The sequence below is a fragment of the Mesoplodon mirus genome (genome assembly GCF_964341445.2).
Source record: "Mesoplodon mirus genome assembly, chromosome: 5".
NCBI classification, from domain to species: domain Eukaryota; kingdom Metazoa; phylum Chordata; class Mammalia; order Artiodactyla; family Ziphiidae; genus Mesoplodon; species Mesoplodon mirus.
In genome coordinates, this window is record NC_138980.1 from 46,361,949 (window position 1) to 46,386,434 (window position 24,486).

Consider the following 24,486-nt stretch of genomic DNA (forward strand, 5'->3'; position numbering starts at 1 on the left):
TGAAATGACATGAATCATTTTATTCCTAAACTTAGGTTAAACCAGGCCCTTCCTCATTCCCCAAGATGGGGAGTCATTACTCAGGCTGCACAAAGGGGTGCCCTAATATTCCTGAGATGACAGGAATAAGTTGCAAGCTTCCTCATTGCAAACTAATACCGGTTATTTCCCATCTGTCGGGGAGAAACCTGAGAGGGACGTTAAGTAACTTTTAGGGCCCCGCATTAAAGATGTGGGACTACCGAGGTCAATACACAGGTCCATGAGACACCAATGGCCATGAACTTTCCATAGAGCAGCTTTATTATTTAAAAACAGATTTAGAGAATTTGACAATCTCTGCTACTGGCAAGCAAAAAAATCTTAGGAATGGCAACCTAGTTTCAACTTTTGGTAATACGGTGGGCCTATGTGATTTCTTTGGGTTTTTATGAAATACTACAGTTGCTAAAGGGGAAACAATACAATGTAATGAGCAAAGTGCTCATTCAAGAGTACATAATCAGTATTAGTAAATCCTCTTCACTTAGACTTTGGACCATAAAGAAATCATTTCTACTGCTGAAAGTGATCTTTGCTCACCAGAAGTGCAGCCGGTAGTGATTAGACAGGCACAGTAGAGTTGAAGTAGAATTTTAGCACTAACAGTAGAAGAGCCTTTTAGCATTGGGCCACTTCCTTTATCTTGTATAAGGACACTGAGAGGCCTGTGAGGTTTAGTTGGTATGTACCTCCTCTCAAAAACACTATGTGGTTGAGCATATACTTTATATATATATATATATATATATATATATATATATATATATATATAGGAATTCAGTTTGGGGGACAATATGAATATGGTGGGGTAGGGGGCAATCTATCCATTCTCACAGAGTTGGTTATCAGAATTAAGTGAGATAATAAATACTTGGCACTACTGAAAAAGTGGTTTCTAAGCTCAACAGTTTGTTTTTTTTTTTTCCTAAGAGGTAAAATTCAAGTAACAAAATGGGCCATTAACCATTTTAAAGCAGACAATGCCATGGCATTTGGTACACTCACAAAGTTGTGCAACCATCACCTATAACTGGTTCCAAGACATTTCCCTCACCCTTAAAGGAAACTCCTTACCCATCAATAGTCACTTCCCACTCCTCCTCCCCAGTCTGCTGACAACCACTAATCTGCTTTCTGTCTCTGGATTTATCAATTCTGGTTGTTTCATATAAAGGAAACCTATACATGACATTTTCAGTCTGGCTTCTTCACTAGGCATAATGTTTTTGAGGTTCCTCCATGTTGTAGCCTATATCAGTACTTCATTCCTTTATATGGCTGAATATTCCATTGTATATATATATATATATACTACATTTATTTATCCAATTATCCAATAATAGACATTTGAGTTGTTTCTACCTTCTGACTATTATGAATAGTGTTTCTAGGAACATTCATGAACAAGTATCTGAGTACCTATTTTCAATTCTTTTGGGTATTTACCTAGGAGTAAAATTATTGGGTCATATGGTAATTCTTATGTTTAAAATTTTGAGGAACCACCAAATGCTTCCACAACAGCTGCACCATTTTACATTCCCATCAGCAATTTGCAAGGGTTCCAATTTCTCCACATCCTTACCAACGTTTATTTTCCTTTTCTTCTTCTTCTTCTTGTTTGATTCTAGCCATCTTAGTAGGTGTGAAGTGGTACCTCTTATCTCATTGTGGGGTTCTTTTCCTTTGTTTTGTTTTGTTTTTCTTTTGGCAACATCACGCAGCTTGTGGGATCTTAGTTCCCCCATCCAGGGATTGAGCCTGGGCCCATGGCCCTGAAAGTGCAGAGTCCTAACCACTGGCCTGCCAGGGACTTCCCTCATTGTGGTTTTTTGTTTTGGGTTTTTTAATTAATTAATTAATTAATTAATTTATTTATTTTTGGCTGTGTTGGGTCTTCGTTGCTGCACGTGGGCCTTCTCAGTTGTGGCGAGCGGGGGCTACTCTTAGTTGCAATGCGCGTGCTTCTCATTGTGGTGGCTTCTCTTGTTGCAGAGCATGGGCTCTAGGCACACGGGCTTCAGTAGCTGTAGCTTGTGGGCTCAGTAGTTGTGGCTCACAGGCTCTAGAGTGCAGGCTCAGTAGTTGTGGCGCATGGGCTTAGTTGCTCTGCAGTATGTGGGATCTTCCCGGACCAGGGCTCAAACCCACGTCCCCTGCATTGGCAGGCGGATTCTTACCCACTGTGCCACCTGGGAAGTCCCTGTCTTCTTAAGTTGTAGGATTTCTTTATATGTTCTGGATACTAAACACTTATCAGAGATATGATTTGCAAATATTGTTTTCCATTCTGTGGGCTGTCTTTTCACTCTCTTCATAGTGCCCTTTGATGCAAAAAAATTGTTTTGTTTTTGGTTCAGTCCTAATTTATCTTTTTTCTCTGTTGCTTGTACTTTGGGTGTCATATGTAAGAAATCATTGCCAAATCCAAAGCTGTGAAGATTTACCCCTACGTTTTCTTCTAAGAGTTTTATGGTTTTAGCCCTTATATTTAGGTCTATGGTCTATTTTGAGTTAATTTTTGTATATGGTGTGAAGTAAGGGTTGAACGTCATTCTATTCCATGTGATTATCCAGTTGTCTCAGCACCATTTGTCAAAGAGACGAGTCGTTCCCCATTGAATGGTCTTGGCACCTTTGTCAAAAGTCAGTTGCCCATAGCTACATGGGTTTATTTCTGTACTTCCAATTCTATTCTTTTGCTCTATATATCTATCCTTATGCCAATACCACACAGTAGATTTATAGTAAGATTTGGAATTGGGAAGTGTGAATGTTCCAATTTTCTTCCTCTTTTTCAAGACAGTTTTGGTTATTCTGGGTCCCTTGAATTTCCATATTAATTTTAGGGTTATCTTATTTTCTACAAAGAAGTCAGCTGATATTCTGGTAGGAATTATGTTGAATCTATAGATCAATTTGGAGAGTACTGCCATTTAAAAAATATTAAGGTTTCCAATTCATGAGCATGGATGTCTTTCTACTATTTCTTTTTTTTTAATTAATTAATTTGGTTGCACCAGGTCTTAGTTGCAGCAGACGGGCTCCTTAGTTGTGGCATGCATGTGGGATCTAGTTCCTCGACCAGGGATTGAACCTGGGCCCCCTGCATTGGGAGCGTGGAATCTTAACCATTGCACCACAACCAGGAAAGTCCCTCCACTATTTAATTATTCTTTAACTTGTTTAAGCAGTGTTGTAGTTTTCAGTGTATAACTTCTGCACTCACTTTGTCAAATGTACTTGTAATTATTCTTTTGATGCAATTGTAAATGGAATTTTCTTTCTGTAAGTTTTACCCAGGGCCACAGCAGTGAAAGCACCAAGTCCTAACCACTCAACCACCAGGAACTCCCTCGAATTGTTTTCTTAATTTCATTTTTGGATTGTTCGTTGTTAGTGTATAGAAATACAACTGATTTTTGTGTGATCTTGTATTCTGCAACTTAGCTGAATTTGCTTAATAGCCCTGAAAGGTTTTTTTGGTCCATCCTTTTGTAGTTCCCATGTATAAGATCATGTCTTCTGTGAATAGAGATAGTTTTACTTCTTCCTTTCCTATATGGATGCCTTTATATCTTTTTCTTGCCTGATCACTCTGGCTAGAACTCCCACTACAGTGTTGGCATCCCTGTAACTTTTTTTTGGCTGTGCCACATGGCTTGTGGGATCTTAGTTCCCCAACCAGGGATCGAACCCGGGCCCTCAGCAGTGAAAGCGCCAAGCCCTAACCACTGGACCACCAGGAATTCCCAACATTTTTTTAAAAAGTTACTTATATCCTTAGTAATCATTCTCCTAACTGTGAATTCCTTTAAGTTTATGTGGAAGACCATTTGTCTATGTTCCTGTAGTTACTCTAATTCCAGCCAATCCATTTAAGCTGGATTCTTTAAATAAAGAACATAAAGTACATAACATCTTCTTTTGGGAATCTAACTTTATGAGTAACAGGTCAACATATTGAGTATTGAGTGCCTGCAGGGCGTAGGCATTGTGGATGCATGTATCAAGTCTTTTGCTCAGTAACCTGCCCACAGATACCCACTCAGGACAGATCTTCAACTTGTCCCATGGGAAATGCCTGGGGATTTTAGCTTCTTAGATGCCTACAAAGATTTGGGAGCATTTCTCTAAATAGGAGTGAAGATAGAGAGCTCACAAGTGTATCATAAATTTCCCTTATTTGCTGTCATGAAATTATTTTTGAAAGAATTCCTCTCTAGAGGTAACCCCCAAGGGCCAATGACTAACTTCAGCGTAACAGAATGTGTGAACTGTTTACTACAATAGTCTGCATAAGGAAACCTATAGCCTCCTTAGAGAGACGTAAGTTCCTAATTCCTTCCAATTGGAAGATAATTTAAATGACAATACTGTTTGTCTCAAAAGAACTAAGACCACAATATTCCCCAGTATTTGAAATATACTTTGTCTAGTTTAACAATGCAAAACCAGAGGAACAAAGGGGATATTTTGGGAGAAGGAAGAATTTGCTTGCCACACTATTCATCAAACCCACTAAGGCTGAAATATGTCTTCCCTAGGGAAAGGGTATATTTGGTCCCAGGATGTATGTTATTAGTTATCTATTGCCACATAACAATGTACTCCAAAATTTAGTGTCTTAAAATTAAAGCACACTTATTATTTCACAATTTCTGGGAGTCAGGTGTGGCTTAGCTGGAATTGCAAGGCTGCAATCAAAGTGTTGGCCAAGGCTGTGGTCTCATCTGAAGGCTTGATTATGGAAGGATCTACTTTCAATGTTATTGTGTTTGCCGGCAGAACTAAGTTCCTTGCAGCTGTTGGATAGAGGGCTTTAGTCCCTTGTTGGCATTAACCAGAAGCTACGTTCAGTTCCTTGGGCCTCACCTACATGGCAGCTAGCTTCATCAAAATATGCAAACTGAGAAGGCAAAAGAGAGTCCAGCTGGATGAAAGTCAGTCTTTTGTAACCTAATCATGAAAGTGACATCCCATCACTTTTGCCATAATCTTTTTTTTGTTTGTTTGCCATAATCTCTTTGTTATCAACAAGTGACTAGGTCCAGACCACACTCAAAGGGAGGAGATTACAGAAGGGTAATCAATCATTTTTGAAAGCTGGCTACCAGACAATACTAGTATAAATCTAGATACAGATGCTCTTCTTATAAAAGTATTAGATTCCAAGAAACTGCTTCTTCAGCCCATTTGTCTTGAAGATGAAAGGAATAAAAGAGATGTAAGCTTTCAGTCCTGACTTGTACTTACACCAATGAGACCAGGTTATTCCCACATGAAGTCTTTGCTGAAATAAATTCTATCAGGCATCCTCCACGAAAATAGGCTGGTTTCAACTATAGTGAAGATCTGTCAAGGCAAGAAACCTTTTCTGTTCAGTAAATGCTGAAGATAATTTTTTAGCAGCTGGAGCAACCTCACTTGACCCATTGTCATTCATTTTGATGCCATGATGATTCCATAAGGGCTTGAATCCCTGGGACCATTAGTGGCTCATCACCGAAATTTTATCAGGAACACTTTCCACCATGCTTAGCCTCTAAGCTTTCAAATTGCCAGCCTTCCGTGTGAGTCTTAAAGTAGAAGGTATCTTGCAATGCTGCTCATTTCCTGGCCATACAGTCAGAAGTTTGTCCATGTCAACTTCATCATTAGCCTTTTCTGTTCAGTTCCCTTCACTTAGGCACAGTTTTCCTTGTTTATATGATTCATTCTTTTTTATCCCTAAAAAAATTAAAATATAATACAAATATGCATAAAACATATAGTAGAGTGAATGCACAGTCAAATGAACAGTCAGGAAGCAGAATACGTTCCAGTCATGTAAGATGAAAAAAACCAGCTGTTCAACACTCAACAGTGTGCTTATAGCTAATAGTACTGTACACTTAACAGTTTAAGAGGGTAGATCTCACATTGTGTTTTTTACCCCCCCCCCCCCCACCACACACACACACGTGAATCAGCAGAGCCATGCCAGGTCTTCAATTTGGAAAATAAATTTTAAAAAGAAACAGAATACCACTATACCTCAGAAACTGGCCACCCACACCATTCTCCTCATCCCTTCCTGATCACTCTCTCAAGTGACCAGTGGTAATTACCTGCTTGTTTTTCTTTATAGTCCCCACACCTCCACTGGCTCTTGCCCAGAACACAACCAAATAAAAGAAATAAGCAGAAGCAGCGGTCCTCCTAACTCCACAGAGGACTTCATGATGATGGATCCTCAGCTCAGACCTCCTCAGGCAACAGGAAACTGTATAGTTTTATTTCCCTAAAAACCTCAGTCTATTTTTATGTTTTAGAAATCAACATAGAAATGGAATCATCATGTATGCCTTGCTTCTTTGGTTTTCCCATTATGTATGTAAGTTTCATCTGTGTTGTTGTGTGTGGCTGTGATTTGTTCATTTTCATTATACTACAATCTACCAGGTGGACATTTGGGTTGTTTTCAGCGTGGGCTTTTAGGAAGAGCGCTATGCTGAACTTTCTTAAGTGTGTCATTGAGAGTTTCCGTGGACTGGAATTAGTGGGCCGTAGAGTGTGCAGAGCTTCAACTTCACCAGACTAGGCCAACCTGTATTCTAAAATGATTGAACCAACTGAGCAGTATATAAGAGCTCCTACTATCATTCCTTCTTTGACTTCCTGACTCCTTCCTCTTGACTACTTTTATCCCATGTGTAACATTTGCATTTTCTTTCCACTTTGAAACTTTTCTTAAAAAAAACACTGCCTTTTTAAAATTGCAATCGTATGGCTCTTCACACTAGGTCTTCCAGCACTCTCATTATTTTAAGTGTGATAGTGAATGATATTTGTAAAACACTTTGAAACTAAGCAAAAACACAGCAAAGTAAATGTTAATGAAGTAGCAGAAACCAAAATGACCCTTACAGCCATGTTGTACCTACCTATTTGTGGCTGACAGAATTGTAGTGCTTTATTCTGAAGCTTATTTTTGTTCTTAGCTAGCTTATGAGTTAAAGATTGGCAAACATAATGGTCAATATGTGTCACACATTTGTCAAAACCCATAGGATGTACAACATGAAAAGTGAACCCTAATGCAAACTATGGACTTTAGTTAATAATAATGTATCACTATTGGGCCATCATTTCTAACCAATGTACCACACTCTGCAAGATGGGGGAAGTGAGGGGGTGTAAGGGAACTCTGTCCTTTCTACTCAATGTTAAGGTAAATCTAAAACTGCTCCCCCAAAACTATTAATTTAAAAAAGTTGTAAGCCAAAAAAAAAAAAAAAAAAAAAGTTGTAAGCAGAATAACTTCTGCATAATGGTAAAGAAATTTCCATTTCTCTACACTTGAGGTTCTAGAGCAGGGATCAGCAAACTACTGCCTATGGGACAAATCTGGCCTGCTGTCTGTTTTTGCACAGCCTTCCAGCTAAGAATGGTTTTTATAGTTTTCAAAGGTTGAAAAAAAAACCCCAAAGAACAATATTTTGTGACTTCTGAAATTTACATGAAATTCTAATTTTAGTATCCATAAAGTTTCACTGGAACACAGCCACACCCATTCATTTACACATTAATTATGGCTGCTTTTGTACTACAATGACAGTGACAAAGATTGGCAATGTTATAGAGATTGTATTGCCCATAAAACCTAAATATTGACTACTACCTGGCTCTTTACAGACAAAATTTGTTGGGAATTCCCTGGTGGTCCAGTTGTTGGGACTCTGCCCTTCCATGGTGGGGGGCGGGTTCTATCCCTGGTTGGGGAACTAGGATCCCTTAAGCTGAGTGGCAAGGCCAAACAAACAAACAAACAAAAAATGTCGATTTCTGGGTTAGAGAAGGCAGTCTTCATGGCGTCAGGAGATATGAGTTCTAAACTGTAAATGTGTGATCTTGGGTTACTCACGGTCTCTAGAACCTAACTGTAAATTCCAGAATTTATAGTAACTTCATGGGCAAGTTCTCATTGGAAAGTGGGCATGGATTCAAGCCATAGCAAATCAAACACCTCCAGGTTTTCCAAAGCTCATCATGCTATATAAATTTACCCTTGCTTTCAAGAAAACACTATATAATTTTTTTAACCTGTAAAAATACTGGCAAGTATGAAAAGAAAATGAGAAATGCAGAAGAATGCTCACTGTAGTACTGATTATTATGATGGAAAAACTGGAAATGAATTAAATGTACATAATAGGAGAGTGGTAAAATAAATTATGATATATCCATACCAGATAACAATACTGCATATTCTCTCCAAGTTATCTCCCAATTAGGCAGATCTCCAAGCAGTCATGTGGAGTGACTTCCAAGATGTAGTAAATGAAAAAAGCATACTACAAATTAACAAGTACAGAATGATGTCTTTTGTTTTATAACACAACTATTTCAATATGTAGATATACTGCTGCATAGACTAGACCAGTGCTGTCCAACAGAAATACATTGTAAGCCATATCTGTAATTTTATATTTTCTAGTAGCCATGTTAAAAATGTAAAAACAGGTAAAATTAAATTTAATAATATATTTTATTTAACTCAATGTATAAAAATTACTTCAACATGTAATCAATATAAAAAGTTAATAGAGAGATAGTTTACATGTTTTTCATACTATATCTTTGAAGTACAAAGTGTATTTCACACACTTAAAGCACATCTCAACTTGGGCCAGCTACATTTCAAGCATTCAATAGCCACATGTGGCTATCATATCAGACAGCACAGGTCTAAACACATCAAAGTGATAACAGTGATTACTCTGGTGGGGGAGGGGAAGAATGAAGAGGGACACTTTTTCTGCTATATTCTTTTGTATTGTTCAATTTAAATTATTTCATGTAGTACTTCATTAAAAATAAATAATATATATTTAAAACAAGCCAGAAATATATTATGTACTTCATGTTTCATTCTTTGTTGTTTTTTTTTTGGCCATGCCACGTGGCATGTGGGATTGTAGTTCCTCCACCAGAGATTGAACCCACGCCTTCGGCAGTGAAAGCTTGGAGTCCTAACCACTGGACAGCCAGGGAATTCCCTGGATAAACATTTTCTAAGTTTGAGCCGTCTGTGAGGAGTTAGGATATGCATTATGGAAGATAAAAAGAATGAGACATTGTTGTCCTACAAGATTTTTGGAGAAAGCTTTTGGAACTGCCTTTACAGCTTGCAAATTCTCTTCAGGTTGGATCTGACTTGTAGCCATAGCCAAAAGCCCTTTAGTTGGGTCCAGTAAATCAACTAGGTATTATGGCGTTGTCTAAAATGAAGTGTGACAAAAGATTTTATTATGTGACTTGCAAACTGGCAGCTCCAAATGCTTCCCAAAACATTTATTTTCAGCAACAACAATAAATTAAGTAGATAATGCAACAAGACGACTATGGGTAAGCTCAGCTTTATATGGATACCTTCTTGGGACTTCCCTGATGGTGCAGCGGTTAAGAATCCTCCTGCTAATTCAGGAGACATGGGTTCAATCCCTCGTCCGGGAAGATCCCACATGCCGAGAAGCAACTAAGCCCGTGCAGCACAACTACTGAGCCTGCGCTCTAGAGTCCAGGAGCCACAACCACTGAGCCCGCGTGCCACAACTACTAAAGCCCACGTGCCTAGAGCCCCTGCTCTGCAACAAGAGAAGCCACCGCAATGAGAAGCCCGTGCACCACAATGAAGAGCAGCCCCCGCGCGCAGCAACGAGGACCCAACGCAGCCATAAATAAATAAATTAAATAAAGGGTAAAAGTAAGTCTTTAGTTTGCCCAGGACCTATCAGTAGTTTATGATTGCCCTTAGTGAAGAGCGAGCAAACCATGATAGAGACAAAACTATTTGACTGCTATCCTAGTGTATCAATATGTTCTGAAAGAAGGGACCATCAGGAATTTTTTTAATTACCTGGACTTTTTAGAAGAACTGAGCTTGCTATTTTTAAAAGATGGGACTTAAAATGCTAAAAGAGTGACGATAAGGGCAAAAGGGGAAAGGAGGTTATGGTTCCCCATTTGAAAAATTTAACAGGATTATCATTTTAAACTGTAAGCAACCTAAGCCTAATCTCTTCCTTTTATGGAGCTGGCTTGTGGTTTGAATCTTAAGGATGAGAAGGAGGTCAGCTGGGGGACAACTGGAGGCAGAGTGCCCTAGGCACGAAGTCCAGCACCTTCCAGTCTTTAGATCCCAGTGGCTGGCCAGCCAACCAAGAAAGATACCTCCCCAGCCTTGCTAACAGCCTCCTCTCACCTCCTTTCCCTCACACCAGCGCCCCCATCGCAGCTCTCCCTTAACGTTCCAGCACCGCCCCACTCCAGCCTCCTTCAACACCCTTCAGCCTCCCCTCAGCACGGCCTCCCTCAGACAGTGTCTCTCCTCACTGTCCTCCTTCTCTTTGAGGGTCTATCATCAGTCCCTTTCTAAATTTGTGGACGTCTCCCTCTGCCTTCAGATCTTTTCCCTCAGGCCCAATTTTCAGTCTCCCTCGGTCCCGTCCCTCAGTCTGTAGGTCGACCCCCTCACTCAGTCTGACGTGTCTCCCCTCTCGGTCTGCGGGGTCCCCTCCCTCTGAGGTGTCTCCTCCCTCGGTCTGCGGTGTCCCTTCTGTCCGACGACGTGGTCCCCTCCCTCGGGTCTGCAAGATCTCTCCTCAGTCCCCACCCTTGGTCTGAGGGGGGTTCTCATCTTCCCGCTGGCCGCGAGCACCGGCTTTCTCCACTCACCTCCCGGCCGCCAGCTCTCTTGAGCTCGCTCTCGTCGGGCACGGTCTCGAGCGCGCACGCCGGGCGGCGACAGCCAGTGACCGCGCGCGCAGCGTGCGCGGTGACATCAGTGCGCTGGCGGCGGCGGCGGCGGCGGCGGTAGGGCTGTTTGTTCTGCTCTCCCGCAACCGAGGAGCCGAAGCGGTGGCTGCGGCAGCGGCGGCTGCCGGCAGTGCCCGCGGGGAAGCGGGGCCTGTGAGCGCGGCGGAGCGGCGGGCGGGCCCCGGCGCCGCGCAGGCAGCCCGAAGAGGAGGGGGCGGCGGCGGCTGGCGGGGGCGGCGTGCGGCCTAGCGTCTCAGGTGAGGACCGGTGCCCTTCGGGGCGGCGGACGGCGCGGGGCAGCTGGCGGAGCTCCGCGGCGCGGCCCGCGTAACCTGCATTGCGTAATGGGGCCGGTGCGCCAGCACCTACGCCATCGGCGCGGCGCGGGGGCGGGGAGGCCGGGGCGACGCGGGCTCGGGCCTGCGGGCCTCCCGCGTCCCCGCGCCGTTCGCGCCGGGCCAGGGCCGCCTGCGCCGTTGGTGGCAGGGCGGCTCGTGGGCGCCCCGCCGTTGGCGCCGCAGCCCCCCAGCTCTGGCAGGGCTGCAGGGCAGGGGCGCGGGCGGGGGGCGCGGGCGCAGCGGCGGGGCGGGTGGCCGGGGGCGGGCGGGGGGCGGGCCGAGGCGCCCGGCACTTCCTGTCGCCGCCATTTTGTCAAGTGAGGAGGAGGAGGAGGAGGAGGAGGAAGCGGCCGCCGCGGACTCCGCGGCGCGCCTGGCCCCGGTAAGTCCGGGCCCGGCGTGGTGGTCACAGGCGCCGCTGTCCCCGGCCGTAGTCCCCGGGGCGGGCTTGGCCCCGGCCCGGGCGCTCACGTGGGGCGGGCCCAATGCGCTCCCTGGTGCCTTGGTCCTCTTGTCCAGGCCGGGGCAGCGCGCCCCCGCCCTCATTTCCTCATCTTCCGGGCTGTCCCCGGAGCTCTGCAGAGAACGGGGCTGGTCCCCAGGTGGAGGGAGGAGGCTGCCGCTGCACACCTGCCCGGAGACAGGCTCTTGGGGGCGGGAGCGGTGCTCTGAGGGGCGAGCCTGGCCCCCTTTACCCACCCACTCCTAGCCTGGCAGCCCCTCACTGGGCGCTTTGTTTTGCTCGGTCGGTGCTTGCTGGCGTCCTTGCCACGGTCGCGTCTATTTGCAGTCTTGTGCGTGGTGGTGGTATGGGGTGGGGATGTGGGGGAGTTGTGATTCAGCGAAATAAAATGACCCCCCCTCCAAAACGGAAATAACACTTGACCCGACTGAGATACTCCTAAGGCCCAGCCTTGGATGAAGATGGGAAGTCCCACTTTGGTGTAGTGGGTGGGCAGTATAAATACTTCTGTTCAGGCCCGTGGATGAGTCATGTTCTTTTGCTGAGTGACTGACCTCTCTTTTATTCAAGATCACGCATTGTTTTCTGAAGTGTTGTTTTTGTTTGTTTACTCATTTAATGTTTTGTGCAGCCTCGTGCGGTGTATGGTCTTGGCCCTTGGGTTACTTTCTGTGTGTGTGCTGGATGCAAGAAGTGACCTCTTGGAGAAGTGAATGAGAATTGAAGTGTCTTTGCTTACCTTCGAGAGGGCTCTACCTGTTCGTGTTTACAGAAACCGTCTCAGTGTACCTCTAAGCCAGTGGCTCTTCGGTGCTGTAATAATGTTTGGGAGATTTTTATGAATGGGGCTGTCAGGTTCCTTAAATTGTTAGTTCTTGGAATTTAGTCCTTGGAGGTTGTAAAGAAAGCGATACCCAGTAGGATTTATGAATATGTTACCAGTTTCGAGAAGTTCTTGGATGTCACAGTCTATTTTATGACTTTTCCAGTAATATGATAAAACATTATTTTCGGTTTAATTTGGATGGGATTTATCTTTCCCCCAAGGCATTGTAGATAACTAGCCCCTTCTCCCCCAAATCTTCAGCCTGGGGAAAATAAACCTCTCCGATGATTTCCCTCGACCAAATCGAGAAAAGCCTGATCTAAAACAGTGCATTGTTCCCCTGTTATCTACCCTATCCCATAACCTTAGTAGGAAACGAAGTATCTAAGGGCTCAAGCTGTGGAGTGAGTGAGTCTCTTAAGATGGTCTTAGTTGGTCTTAACCTGAGGAGATGAGCCCACATGTGTGAATCTTACTAGAATTCAGCCCCAGCCAATTGCTGAAGATAAGGAATTTTGCCTACAGGTGAAAGTTAGAACATGAAAGTGGCTGCATTTTTTTGTGTGTGTGGTACGCGGGCCTCTCACTGTTGTGGCCTCTCTCGTTGCGGAGCACAGGCTCCGGACGCGCAGGCTCAGCGGCCATGGCTCACGGGCCCAGCCGCTCCACGGCATATGGGATCCTCCCGGACCGGGGCACGAACCCGTATCCCCTGCATCGGCAGGTGGACTCTCAACCACTGCGCCACCAGGGAGGCCCAGTGGCTGCATTTTAAGGATGGGTTGGCTGTTCTCAAGTGTCTATGTGGTTACCTTCCCTTCCTGGGATAGAGATGAGAAAAAAAATTACCTAAGAATTGCAAGAGAATCATTGGCCACTTTGTAAAATTTCCACTAAATTATTGAATTGTTTAGAGGAATTTAGACTTTGTTTCCAAAAGTTACCTTTTTGGGCCAGTTGTTGTGATCTTTGTACTAAGTTGCACTTTTGCTTTTGGAGGTGGAGGGGATGCAGTATTTTCATGTTACACAATTCAGGTTATTGAATGACTTGAGATTTATGAATTCTGGAAGGAGATTGGAGGGTTTTTTTGTTTTTTTTTTTTTAACTTTCAGTAAAAACCATTTCGTATCAGTGATTTGAAGACCCTGGGCTGTTAAATCTGCTCTGACAACCCGCTGTCGTCATCTGTAACGATTGTGTGGATGTGAAATGTTTCAAATTCCGATTTTGAATAAAATCGTAAAGTTGACACGTTTGTCTTTATGTTCCTGGCAAATCTATAAAAAGGAGAGAAAAGCTTGTCATTGAGAACAGTTTCATTGTTTCTATTAATGTTTAATAAATCTTTGTGATTTTTAGTGTTTTGAAAAGACAACATTTGCAAGGTGAGAATTGTGCTGATGCTGGCATTTTATTTAATTCATAAGACACGAGTTTGTAAAAAACAAGATTTCCTTAAATTAATATTATTTTTTTTACTAGACTGTAAGTTCCGTGAGGGCAGGGTTTTGTTTGCTTGGCTTTGTCTATTTTTATTCGCTAGTGTATTCTCAGCACCTTAGAAGAGCAGCTAAAATATTCCTTGAGTGAATAAACTGGAGAGATAATTTAGGAAGAATTTGACATGCCCATCATACCAAGTGCAAGTAATTCCTTTTAAATCAGTAAAATATTAACAGTGGGCATAATTGGTCAGTAGTGACTTACAGGAGACGTGAATTTTAAAAATTTATTTATTTTATTTATTTATTTTTGGCTGCACTGGTTGCTGTGCGTGGGCATTCTCTAGTTGCGGCGAGCGGGGGCTACTCTTCATTGTGGTGCACGGGCTTCTCGTTGCGGTGGCTTTTCGTTGCGGAGCACGGGCTCTAGGCATGCAGGCTCAGTAGTTGTGGCTCGAGGGCTCTAGAGCACAGGCTCAGTAGTTGTGGTGCACGGGCTTAGTTACTCCGCGGCATGTGGGATCTTCCTGGACCAGGGCTCGAACCTGTGTCACCTGCATTGGCAGGCAGATTCTTAACCACTGAGCCACCAAGGAAGCCCAGGAGACGTGAATTTTAGCTAAGGTAACGTTAAGGTCCCTAATTGCAGTAAACTTACTAATAGTCCAAGCAGCATGGCATGCAGTTGCTTCTGTGCACTGTCTGCTGTGCGTCGCCCACTTAGCAGTTTGAAATGTGGTGAGTGGGTTTGGGCTGTGGGTCAGTCCTGACCTGGGAAAAGTATTCTAAGAGGAAGTTGAAGTGGGTAATAAACAAGTATGGGTACCATTTCTTAATGTGGATCTCATTTTGTCAGTAAAAAGGTTTTTTGTTTGTTTGTTTGTTTAAAAACATTGAGCCCTTTCTAATATTCTGATTTCACGTGATTGGCCAATCCACTGTAACAATTAGTTCCTGAGTTTCTACTATGTATAAGGGAAGACAAAAAGATATTTGCACAATGATTTTCTGTGGTACATATATTCTTTCTTAATGTATTCATCCTCTCCAAATATTTATTGAATATAAATTATATTTTGAATATTATGCTAACATTGTAAAATCTTATTATCTTTTTGTTTTTAGTGTTTTTATAACAGGCTTATTGAGATATAATTCACAAATGATAGTTCACCAAGTTTAAGCGTACAAATCAGTGGTTTTTAGTATGTTCACAGAGTGGTGCAGCCACAACCACAACCAACTTTAGAACATTGTCATCCCTCCAAAAAGAAATCCCTATTCATTAGCAGTCACGTTCCATCCCCCCAATCCCTGGCAACCACCGATTTACACTCTGTCTCTATAAATTTGCCTATTCTGGATATTTCAGGAATCATACGATACATAACCTTTTGTAGCTGGCTCCTTTTACTTGGTATAATGTTTTTAAGGTTTGTGCTGTAGCGTGAGTCAGTACTTCATTTCTCTTATAACTAAGTAATAGTCCATTGTATGGATGGATATGTCACATTTTATTTATTCAGTTGATGGATATTTGGGTTTCCACTTTTTTGGGTACTGTGAATGGTACTGCTATGAACATTCATATACAAATTTTTGTGTGGACATTTGTATTAATTTCTCTTGGATGGATATCTAGGAGTGGAATTGCTAGGTCATGGCACTTAACTTTTTGAGAATGCACAATGACTTTTTAACTGCAGTGATTTTTCTAGTACTTTGATGGAGGAGTTAAAAAAGAGCTTAATGGAATGTGGTGTTTAAAAGAATGAGGAAATGGAAGTGCAAGGATGTCAGCATGTCGACATGCAGTACAGTCTGCACGGTTTGATCCCCATTTGGTTTTTAAAATCGTACCTTGTTAGAGAACAGTTTGAAATGCTGGTGAGGCACAGAAAACAGTCTGGAAGATGCACCCCAAACTCGTACCATTGTTATAAGGGTTAATTTTAAAAACAGGTTTTTTTTGTCCAGTCCAAGCAGGCTACAGCTGATTAAACTGCATCCACATGTCCCAGCATAAATCATAGGATGTATTGCATTCTAAAGAAATAGATGGAGAGTGAGTCCAGTGTCAAAGATAGGGCAGAGCAGCCATCTGTCCTGTTCTTGACCAAATCCTGAGGGGGAATAGCGCTGGTTGATCCACATCATTTGCAAAAGAGGTTGTATGGGTTTTTCTCTTTAAACAAAAGTAGTGCACAGTCATTTTTTAAAATTTGGAAAATACAGTGTTAAGGTGACGTTAAGTGTTAAAAATTGTTACCTAACCCCATTTTTGTGCCAGTCTTTTTCTACATGAGTAACAAAATTGGATTGTGCTGTTAATTTTTCAAAAAATATTACACTGTGAACATTTCCAAAGTATTCTATTTTAAATGGTTGCCTAAAATTCTATTATGTGAATGTACCATAATTTAATGCTGCTATTTTTGGACATGATTTTCAAGTTTTCTCTTTTTTTCATACCTAGAAATGGAATCACCAGACCAAAGGTTGTGCGTTTTTGGAAAGTTGATACAAATTAGTTTTCTAGAAAAGTTCCATGAATTTCCCTTTCTCCAATCTAAGCTTGACAGTGTCTTGTTTATAAGGGTGAGGTTTTTTAACAGTTCCCTCCCCCCCACGAATAGTAGCTGTGTAAAAACAACATGTGGTTTTGAGTGTGTTCTGAAGCCTTCTGAGAAGCAGAAGTGTCTCTGAGATCTTGCTCTTTGACCTTTCTACTCTCCTGCCCAGAGTTGGACTTTGTTTCCTGAAATCAAGTCACAGAATTCCTGACTCTGTGATAGAAGTCCAGTGTTATTTGAATGCTCTGGGGAGGGCTTGAACAGCCTCTTGGCAGTCCAGTCCTGTCTCATTTTTGCTGCCCTGCTCCAAAGACTGATACCACCAGTGTGGCACAGTTAGACCCCAGTTTGAATCCTGGCCCTCCTGCCTGCTGTGTGACCTTCGCCTGTCACTCAGCCTTCCCCAAACTTCATTTCTCCATCTTTCAGTTGAGGATAAAATGAGGCAGTGCTCTCTCAGGGTTAGCTACTTATTTGCTGTCATTATCCAGGGTGAAGAATAGAAGTGGGAAGAGGTAGCCAGGTATTATAAAGTAGAGCAGCTGAGGGTAGGAAGGTGGACCAGCTGACATGCCTGGAAACCATGTCACCAGGTGATATCAAGATCAGCCAGGTGCCTTCTTCCATGTTGCATCTTCCTTCAAGTGAGCTGTGAGTAGAGATCAATGGGGGAGGTGATTTAAAGTAGGGGTTGGTTTTTCTAGGTGAGGATTTGTTTATGTGATAATGAGATTAAAAGTGGTGGTAATGGGATTAATGGAAATTCAGCAAGCTTTGGGGGTGCTCATCCTGGGATGTTGTTGACTGCAGAGTTTGGAGAAATGATCCATCAGGGGAAGGTGGTCCAGTATATCCTCAGGCCTAAGATGTAACGTAACTATTTTATTAAAACCTGGTTGTCTGAACAAAGGCAACAGTCAGTGGGAGTTGCTGATAGAGGAAGTTTTTGCGGAGCACAAGCGTAGCATCTCTCATAACTTCCCAGCCTCTTTTGGCCCTAAATTAAATTGTGTTGACATCTGGATTTGATGAAAGGATTCTGGTCTGCAGGAAGGTTTGTATCACAAGTCAGGGTCTCTCTGGAAGGGAGGCAGGCAGTTGGATGATGGGCCAGGAAAGTGGAGTGTCTGGGAGGCTGAGTTCTTGCTGGTGGACTTTGGGCCTGTTGACCAGAAGAGCCAGTCGATGCCAGTCACCATTACTAGGGGCCATCAGTATCCAGGTCCGTGTGGAATGCCTTTAGTTTGTGTTAAACCCAACTGGAGAATCTATTTCTTTCAGAAATTGGTCAAATCTGAGCATTTAACTGCAAATTAAGAGTACCTAAATGAATATGCTGTTTCTTCTTTTTGATCTGTGACATACTTAAAATACAGGCTTTTTTAAGCTCACTCTAGGTGTAGGGTATTCTGTGATCTTTTCCTTGACAAGTGTTGGCCTGTTCTGCTCAATGTAGGAAGTTCCAGGACTCTGGGCTGTGGCTAGCAGAGTTGGTTGGGCTTGGGTGGAGCTGTGTACTGAGAACTGTGGAGTCCATGTCAGGGATCAGTCCAGGCCCGCTCCCTTCTGGCCTTGACCTCGACCTCAGGCAAGTTACATAATCTCCCTAAACCTCAGTTTTCTCATGTGTAAAATGGGATCTCTATGAATAAGCATTGACTGAGTAGACAACAGGTGGGGGTGTCTGGCCTCTGTGTTGTATTCAGATTGGGGGAAGGTAGGGGAGTATCTGACCTGTATTATATTTGATTGGTGGGAGGGTGCTGCTTTTGCTCTGCATAAAGGGTTTCTAGAATAGCCGTCCAGGCCTCATTTTGCCTGTGGTCGCTTCTCTTGTCTTGGTGTGCCCTTAAGGCTGAAACTGCTTATTTGTTCCTAGTTGCTGTTATGCCAAGAGACACTGGTGCACTGTGGAAGCAGTGCCAAGGAGAGGTGTTGGGTTTGGTATTATGTAATTTCTAGAAACAGGAATTAGTAATATCTGTGTCCTTGTGTGTGACTAACGTCCCCAGTTGTCCTATGCCAGGCAGTAACACATACATGTTTGCGGGCGAATTGGCTTTTGAGATTGTTTTGTGTAAGTGAGATAAATTTGGGGATTTTACACTTAAAACATTCTCTGCTGTGTTTGAGGAAGCATACGTTTCAGGTGAGCAGATCGTTATTGTGAGGGTTGAAACAGGCAGACTGCATGGAGTGTGGAGCCTGCCAGTGCATGTTGTGTGTGTGCACGTGTGTGTGCATGCGTGTGTGTGCACACAAGAGGGAGAGAAGGAAGGAACTGGACTGGACACATTGCATCTGCTGTGTACCTTCCTTGGACCAGTCTCATATCCTCTCAAGCCTCAGTTTCTCATGTGTAAAATGAGAGAATAGGTTTGGGCTCCAGAGAACTTTGACCACAATCTAGATTTTAAGAGAGAGTAATTATTATTTTATATGTGTTTTTCATACTCTGGGTAATGAAATGAACTTAGTAGGTTGCAGTCATTGTTTAATGGGGGAGAAACAGGAAATGTCAAAGGGTGTTTACACGTTCAAGGGTATTTCATAAAACCTTTGCTGTGATTTTATATACTGTGTACATGACAAAATCTGTTTCTTATTGTGAATCTTGTCACACTAGTGTGAAATAACCTCATTTTAGATACCTCTCAGTGGTAGCTGTGGGTACCCTGAAAACTTCTTAAAATTTTTTTTTGGTGGCCGTTTTGCAATCTGTTTCTTCATCACTTGCCCAAGGGTGACTGTCCTGGATATGCTTTCTAGTAGCGAGTGAAGTGCATTGATCTTGTTTTTTGGCCGAGTTGGGTCTTTGTTGCTGCATGTGGGCTTTCTCTAGTTGCGGCGAGTGGGGGCTACTCTTCGTTGCGGTGCGTGGGCTTCTCACTGTGGTGGTTTCTCTTGTTGCAGAGCATGGGTTGTAGGGTGCGCGGGCTTCAGTAGTTGTGACTCGCGGGCTCTAGAGCTCAGGCTCAGTAGCTGTGGCCCATGGGCTTAGTTGCTCTGTGGCATGTGGGATCTTCCCGGAAGAGGGATCGAACCCGCGTCCCCTGAATTGGGAGGCAGATTTTCAAGCACTGCACCACCAGGGAAGTCCTGCATTGATCTTCAGTTTCTTTTCTTTCTTGTACTCTGCTTGCTAGAAGCTCTTTGGAGGGTAGAGTGGGATGGGAAAGTTGAGGAAGCATGTAGTGGTGAAGGTTGTCAGTAGTTTGCAACAAGCAAAACAAGAAGTATGTAAAGAGTATTTAGTGTGTGTATGTGTAAGGCAAGTTACTTGTTTTTTATTCTCAGATAGGGTCTTCCCAAGTTTTTAGTGAAGATGTCAGTTTTAAAGGAAATGGCTGTATTGGTTAGGTCTCTCGGGTGAAAATACCAAGCATAAACAGGTTGAAATGAAAGGGAACTTGTTGGTTTGTGTGATAAGTCTGGAGTGGGCCTTGGGCACAGCTGAATTCAGGGGCTCAAATAGGGACATCAGAGCTGTTCTCTATCTCTGATATCCTGACCTCAAGGTCAAGAGTGATTCTTCCCCAGTAATGCTCTCTAATGATGGAAGACTCTGGCTTGGGTCATTGCCCATCCCTGACCGTGTGCAGAGGGGGAATGCCGAACCACCTCGCCTCAAACGTGACACGTTTATCCCATCTCTGCCTTCCACTTGCTCACCTCAAGTGGTAGCCCCAGCAGCATCTTGCTCACCATTATGAGTCATTCTAGATGGGATAATTTCTGTCAAACTGTCTATAGTTTACACTATAAGTCGAGTGTATCCCCTAACTTGAAGCAAGAAGTTTTGGATGGTTGAAAGGGAAGCTAATTTACCATACTTGGTCATAAACCAGAGTTAGGTGAAATCAGCTTAGAGTGAGTTACTCAAGAAAAAGGATAAAGTGAAGATCGTCAAGGATGTGTGTATTCCAAATCCTTGATAGAGGATTAAATGAACGACATGGTTTATTTCTGGTTTCAGGTACAGAGGGAGTTGCTGTGGCGGCTCCGGGAGGAGTCAAGCCAAGTCTCAATAGTCTCTTGAGTGGGCAAGAGGACTCCAGCCACTGGTGATAGAGCCCAGTTTGGCCAGAAAAAACAGCCCTCAGGAAGCACAGGGGGTGAGATGGGCTTAGATCACGGAATGAAGCGCAGGGGAAGACTGGGTTAAGAGACCAGGTAGATAAACCTCGGCAAACACTTGCATGAATGAACTTGTTATGGAGAACATTTCAGTGGACTGGGTTCATCTTCATCCACACAAAAAGTCGTTTGTAATTTTGCCATTTGTTAAGCTGTTTCTGTACTTAAGTTCTTGTAAAGTCTGCTGCTTGGCATTCCTCTAGTATTACAGAAAGCTTACTCAGATTTCCATAATCAAAAACAAGTGTTAAACATTGCTAGAGTAATCATTTTCCTGCAGTTCTTGCTCTTGGATTTATTCAGTTCTTTAAGGGGCTCAAAATAATGAGGGTCCAGTGGCCAAGGATAGACCAGCCCTGCTTCTCACTAGAGCATCAGTTTTTTTGTTTTTAATTTATTTGGCAGCATTGGGTCTTTGTTGTGGTGTGCGTGCGGGCTCTTTGTTGCAGTGCGCGGGCTTCTCTCTAGTTGTGGCAGCAGGCTCCAGAGCGCGCGGGCTCAGTACTTGCAGTGTGCGGGCTTAGTTGCCCCGCAGCATGTGGGATCTTAGTTCCCCAACCAGGGATCAAACCCACATCTGCATTGGAAGGCGGATTCTTAACCACTGGACCACCAGGGAAGTCCCTAGAGCATCAGTTCTTAACTTGAGGGGAGTTTGGAGGTCCCTTTGAGAATGTGACAGACAGCGCTGCGGATCCTTTCTCCAGAAAAATGCATATGTGCGAACGTTGAACAGTTTGGGAGCAGGGGCAGTTCTCAGAACCCTAAAGCCCATTTAGGGAGCGTGTACTAAAATGAATTTCTTGAATTTTACTTTGAGAATGAGTAATTATGTTAATTAAAAGACTCTTGATGGTTTTGAAGACTTTCTTTTTTGCATGCATCCTATTTTTGCAGGCATTTGCAGATTTATGACTGTAGGAAACTGTGTGGAGCACCCTTTTTGGTTTGTCCTTGTGAAAATCCTCCAGAGATTTTTACAGAGCTGTCGAGTAACCAGTGTCAGCTGTGGTGCAGATCTGTCCAGGGGCCCTCTGCGCCCTTCTTTTTCAGCGTGTTCTCTTTCTTGGAGATGAATGTCAGAATGTGCCAGAATGGGCTTATTGCAGCGGCTGCAGATGAAGGAAGGTTTTTGTTCTGGGGCTCTTCACTGACGCTGTTTGTGCTGTTCATAAAACCATCTCCAGGATTTGGTGTTGGCCTGGAGCCTTTGTTGCAGAAGGTAATCCAGTGGGTCGCTAGCCAGCCTGATGATTTCATGGTGTTGGATGTGGGTAGACTTAGAAAGATTCATGGCTATGGTCCCTTATGTGGCTTAGCGCCTGCTGTCAGCTGCAGCACCCTTTATTCCATGCATGCCCTTGAACCTGCAGACGGAGGGAGATAGAGCTTGTGGGATGAGAAAGGACCATTCTTTAGTGTGATATGTTCATGCTTAGGGCTATGAACATGCTACACAGGTGGTGTGCATGATGCCACTCTGCTCTACTTCCCCCAATCCTTGTCTGGTAGAAGGAGTGGGAAATCCAGTATCGTAAACTTGAATAATTCATACTTTGTAATTGGGGCAGAGTTGTCAAAGGATGGAAAACAATCTGTATTACTTCTAAGAATAAGGCATATTGTTTGAAAAATTCAACTGAGTAAACGTTAAAGGTCTTACTGGTTTTATTCAATGATTGATGAATGGGGCAGCATCCCATCTAGCAGATAGGAAGGGGCGCCCGAGGAGCTGTACAAATGAAAGACTTAGTAACAGAGAGCAGGATGAGGGAAATTATGCTATCAAAAAGCAGATTGCTTGTGGCAAGGTCACTTTCTTTTTAGGGATGTCAGGGGTCTGTCAGGCAGATTACTTCAGTAGTGCTGTCCAGGTGATTCCCGATTGACTGGTTTAAGATTCCATTTTGGGAGAGCAGAAACTAAGTTGTGGTTTGTGGACATGGAGCTTAGCATAGGAGACACCATTTTGGGCCTGTTGTCCTCTTTTTAACAATATTAAAATCCCTTTGCTTTCCCCTAATTTCTGAAGTTTGAAGATAGACTTGTATATGCTGATGGATATTTCCCCTTTTCATTTTCTGTTGGTCTTGGCTTTAATTAATCCCATTGCTCTGCTCAGTTGAATTACCGTCTTACTGTACAGGCATGGCTTTGTTACTTAAGCAGTTTTCCCTTTCTGTTCTGTAATTAAATAAACACGTAGCCTGTATGAAAGAGTTTTGTAAGAGATGGTACCATTCATGTGTAGGTTGTTTTCATTTATAATCTTCATTTAAAATTCTTACCTCTGAAGTGCTTTTAGTTATAAAAAGCTGCTAAGTAATGAAGTGTGTGTATATGCGTCTTTGTTTTCCTTTTGACGCCAGGAAACAATTGAGCTCACAGATTGGTTGTCAGGAGATAACACCACCTTCATGTTCATCTGTTTCAAGATAATAACTCACATATATTTGTAATCCCAGAAATGCAGTTTGGAGTTACCAAAGTTGGAGCTGACAGGCCCATAGCTTAGCTTGCCTGTCCTCTGTGTCATTTCTCAGGACATCGATGGGCCTCTTTGTTCTGGGAACCCATTTGAGTACCCTTCCCTTGCACTTGTGAGAGCTGGGTACCCTCCCTGGCCTATGGCTCTTTCAAACCCCTCCCCCCCTAATTGTTTACCTTGAGACAATAGTTATCTTTGATCATTGGCTTTGTGAAAAGGTTCAGGGCTTTTAGCAAATAGTTGCCTGTGAATAGACTTTCCCTTCAAAGGGTAGAACTACCTTTTCTGAATAGGCCTTTTTTTCTGTTTCTTACTGCTTGCCTTTTCTGAAATGGTAAATTTGAACAGGAGTCACCCTGCTAGGTCTGGGTCAGCCTTAATGTATGGAGTTGCAATGTGGGTCACTTCTCTTTCTCCACTGTATTCCCCTCCACAGACTGGGGAGCTTGTGCATCCATTTATGATCACTCCATTTTAGTGAATATTTGAGTGATTACTGTGTGCCAGGTGCTGGATTTCTAAGACTCTGTATTCCTTAAAATCCTCAGAAAATGGGTACCGGTATCATCTGTGTTTTGCAGATAAGGAATTTGACACTCAGAGAGCTCAGTCACTTGGGTAGGGTTGCTGGTAAGTGGCAAGGCCTGGTTCTAGAGCCCAGGTGTTCATGATTTCTGTTCTACAGCAGAAGAGAGGAAGGAATCCACCTCATGCAGATGGTTGGGATGGTACATAATGAGCACAAGGCAGACTTAGGAAGTGCTCTCTGAGAGGTACAGTCCAGGCAGTCAGAGAAGGAAGAGACTATCCAGCTGTGAGTATAGGAAAAGAATTGATGTTTAGGCTCATCCATCTGTGAGGACAGCCGAGGCCTGGACAGAAACCTGGATAGTTCTGCAAGCAAACACCTGTTCTTTGGAGGCAGGCCATGCCCTTGGTCCAGAAGATCAGGGGTTATTTAAAAAAACTCACCAGGGCAGAGAATGGTCAGAGGAGGGTCGTTACTTTGGTTCGGCAGATCTTTTCATCCAGGTTTCTGTGCCACTCTCCTGAAGAGTCTCATGAAGAAACTCCCACATGTGGAATTAAACCTCGCCTTTAAAAGGTTTCCACCAGAGCACCAAAATGCCTTGATTTGGTTTCACCTCCATTTTCCCCTTGATACTCCAGTGAAAGTATATGAGAGGGAGTTTGGGGGAGTAGTAAGCTGGAGTAAGTGTCATGTTTAGCCCAGGCGCCCCACCCAGGCTTGTTAACTCAGGGATGTGAACTGGATGATCTCTTAGGATTTGGTGAGCCTCTCAGTCTCTAAGCGCTACTTTATTGTAGGGTGAAATTGAGTTCCAGCTCTTGGGTGCTTATTTTCCCACATAG

General features: G+C 43.3%; 1 protein-coding gene across 4 annotated transcripts in view; it reads left to right on the forward strand.

Annotated features, from left to right (window-relative positions):
* Positions 1–10,889: 10,889 nt before the first annotated feature.
* Positions 10,890–24,486, forward strand: part of BRD4 (bromodomain containing 4) — an 81,751-nt gene continuing 68,154 nt past the window's right edge. Inside the window, exon 1 of one of the 4 annotated variants that reach the window (XM_082620837.1) lies at positions 10,890–11,099. The gene's annotated coding sequence lies outside the window, so the exon portion shown is untranslated. Of the gene's footprint in view, positions 11,100–11,514; positions 11,563–24,486 lie in introns of those variants that run through there. The other 3 variants (XM_082620838.1, XM_082620841.1, XM_082620840.1) reach the window with 3 other exon arrangements.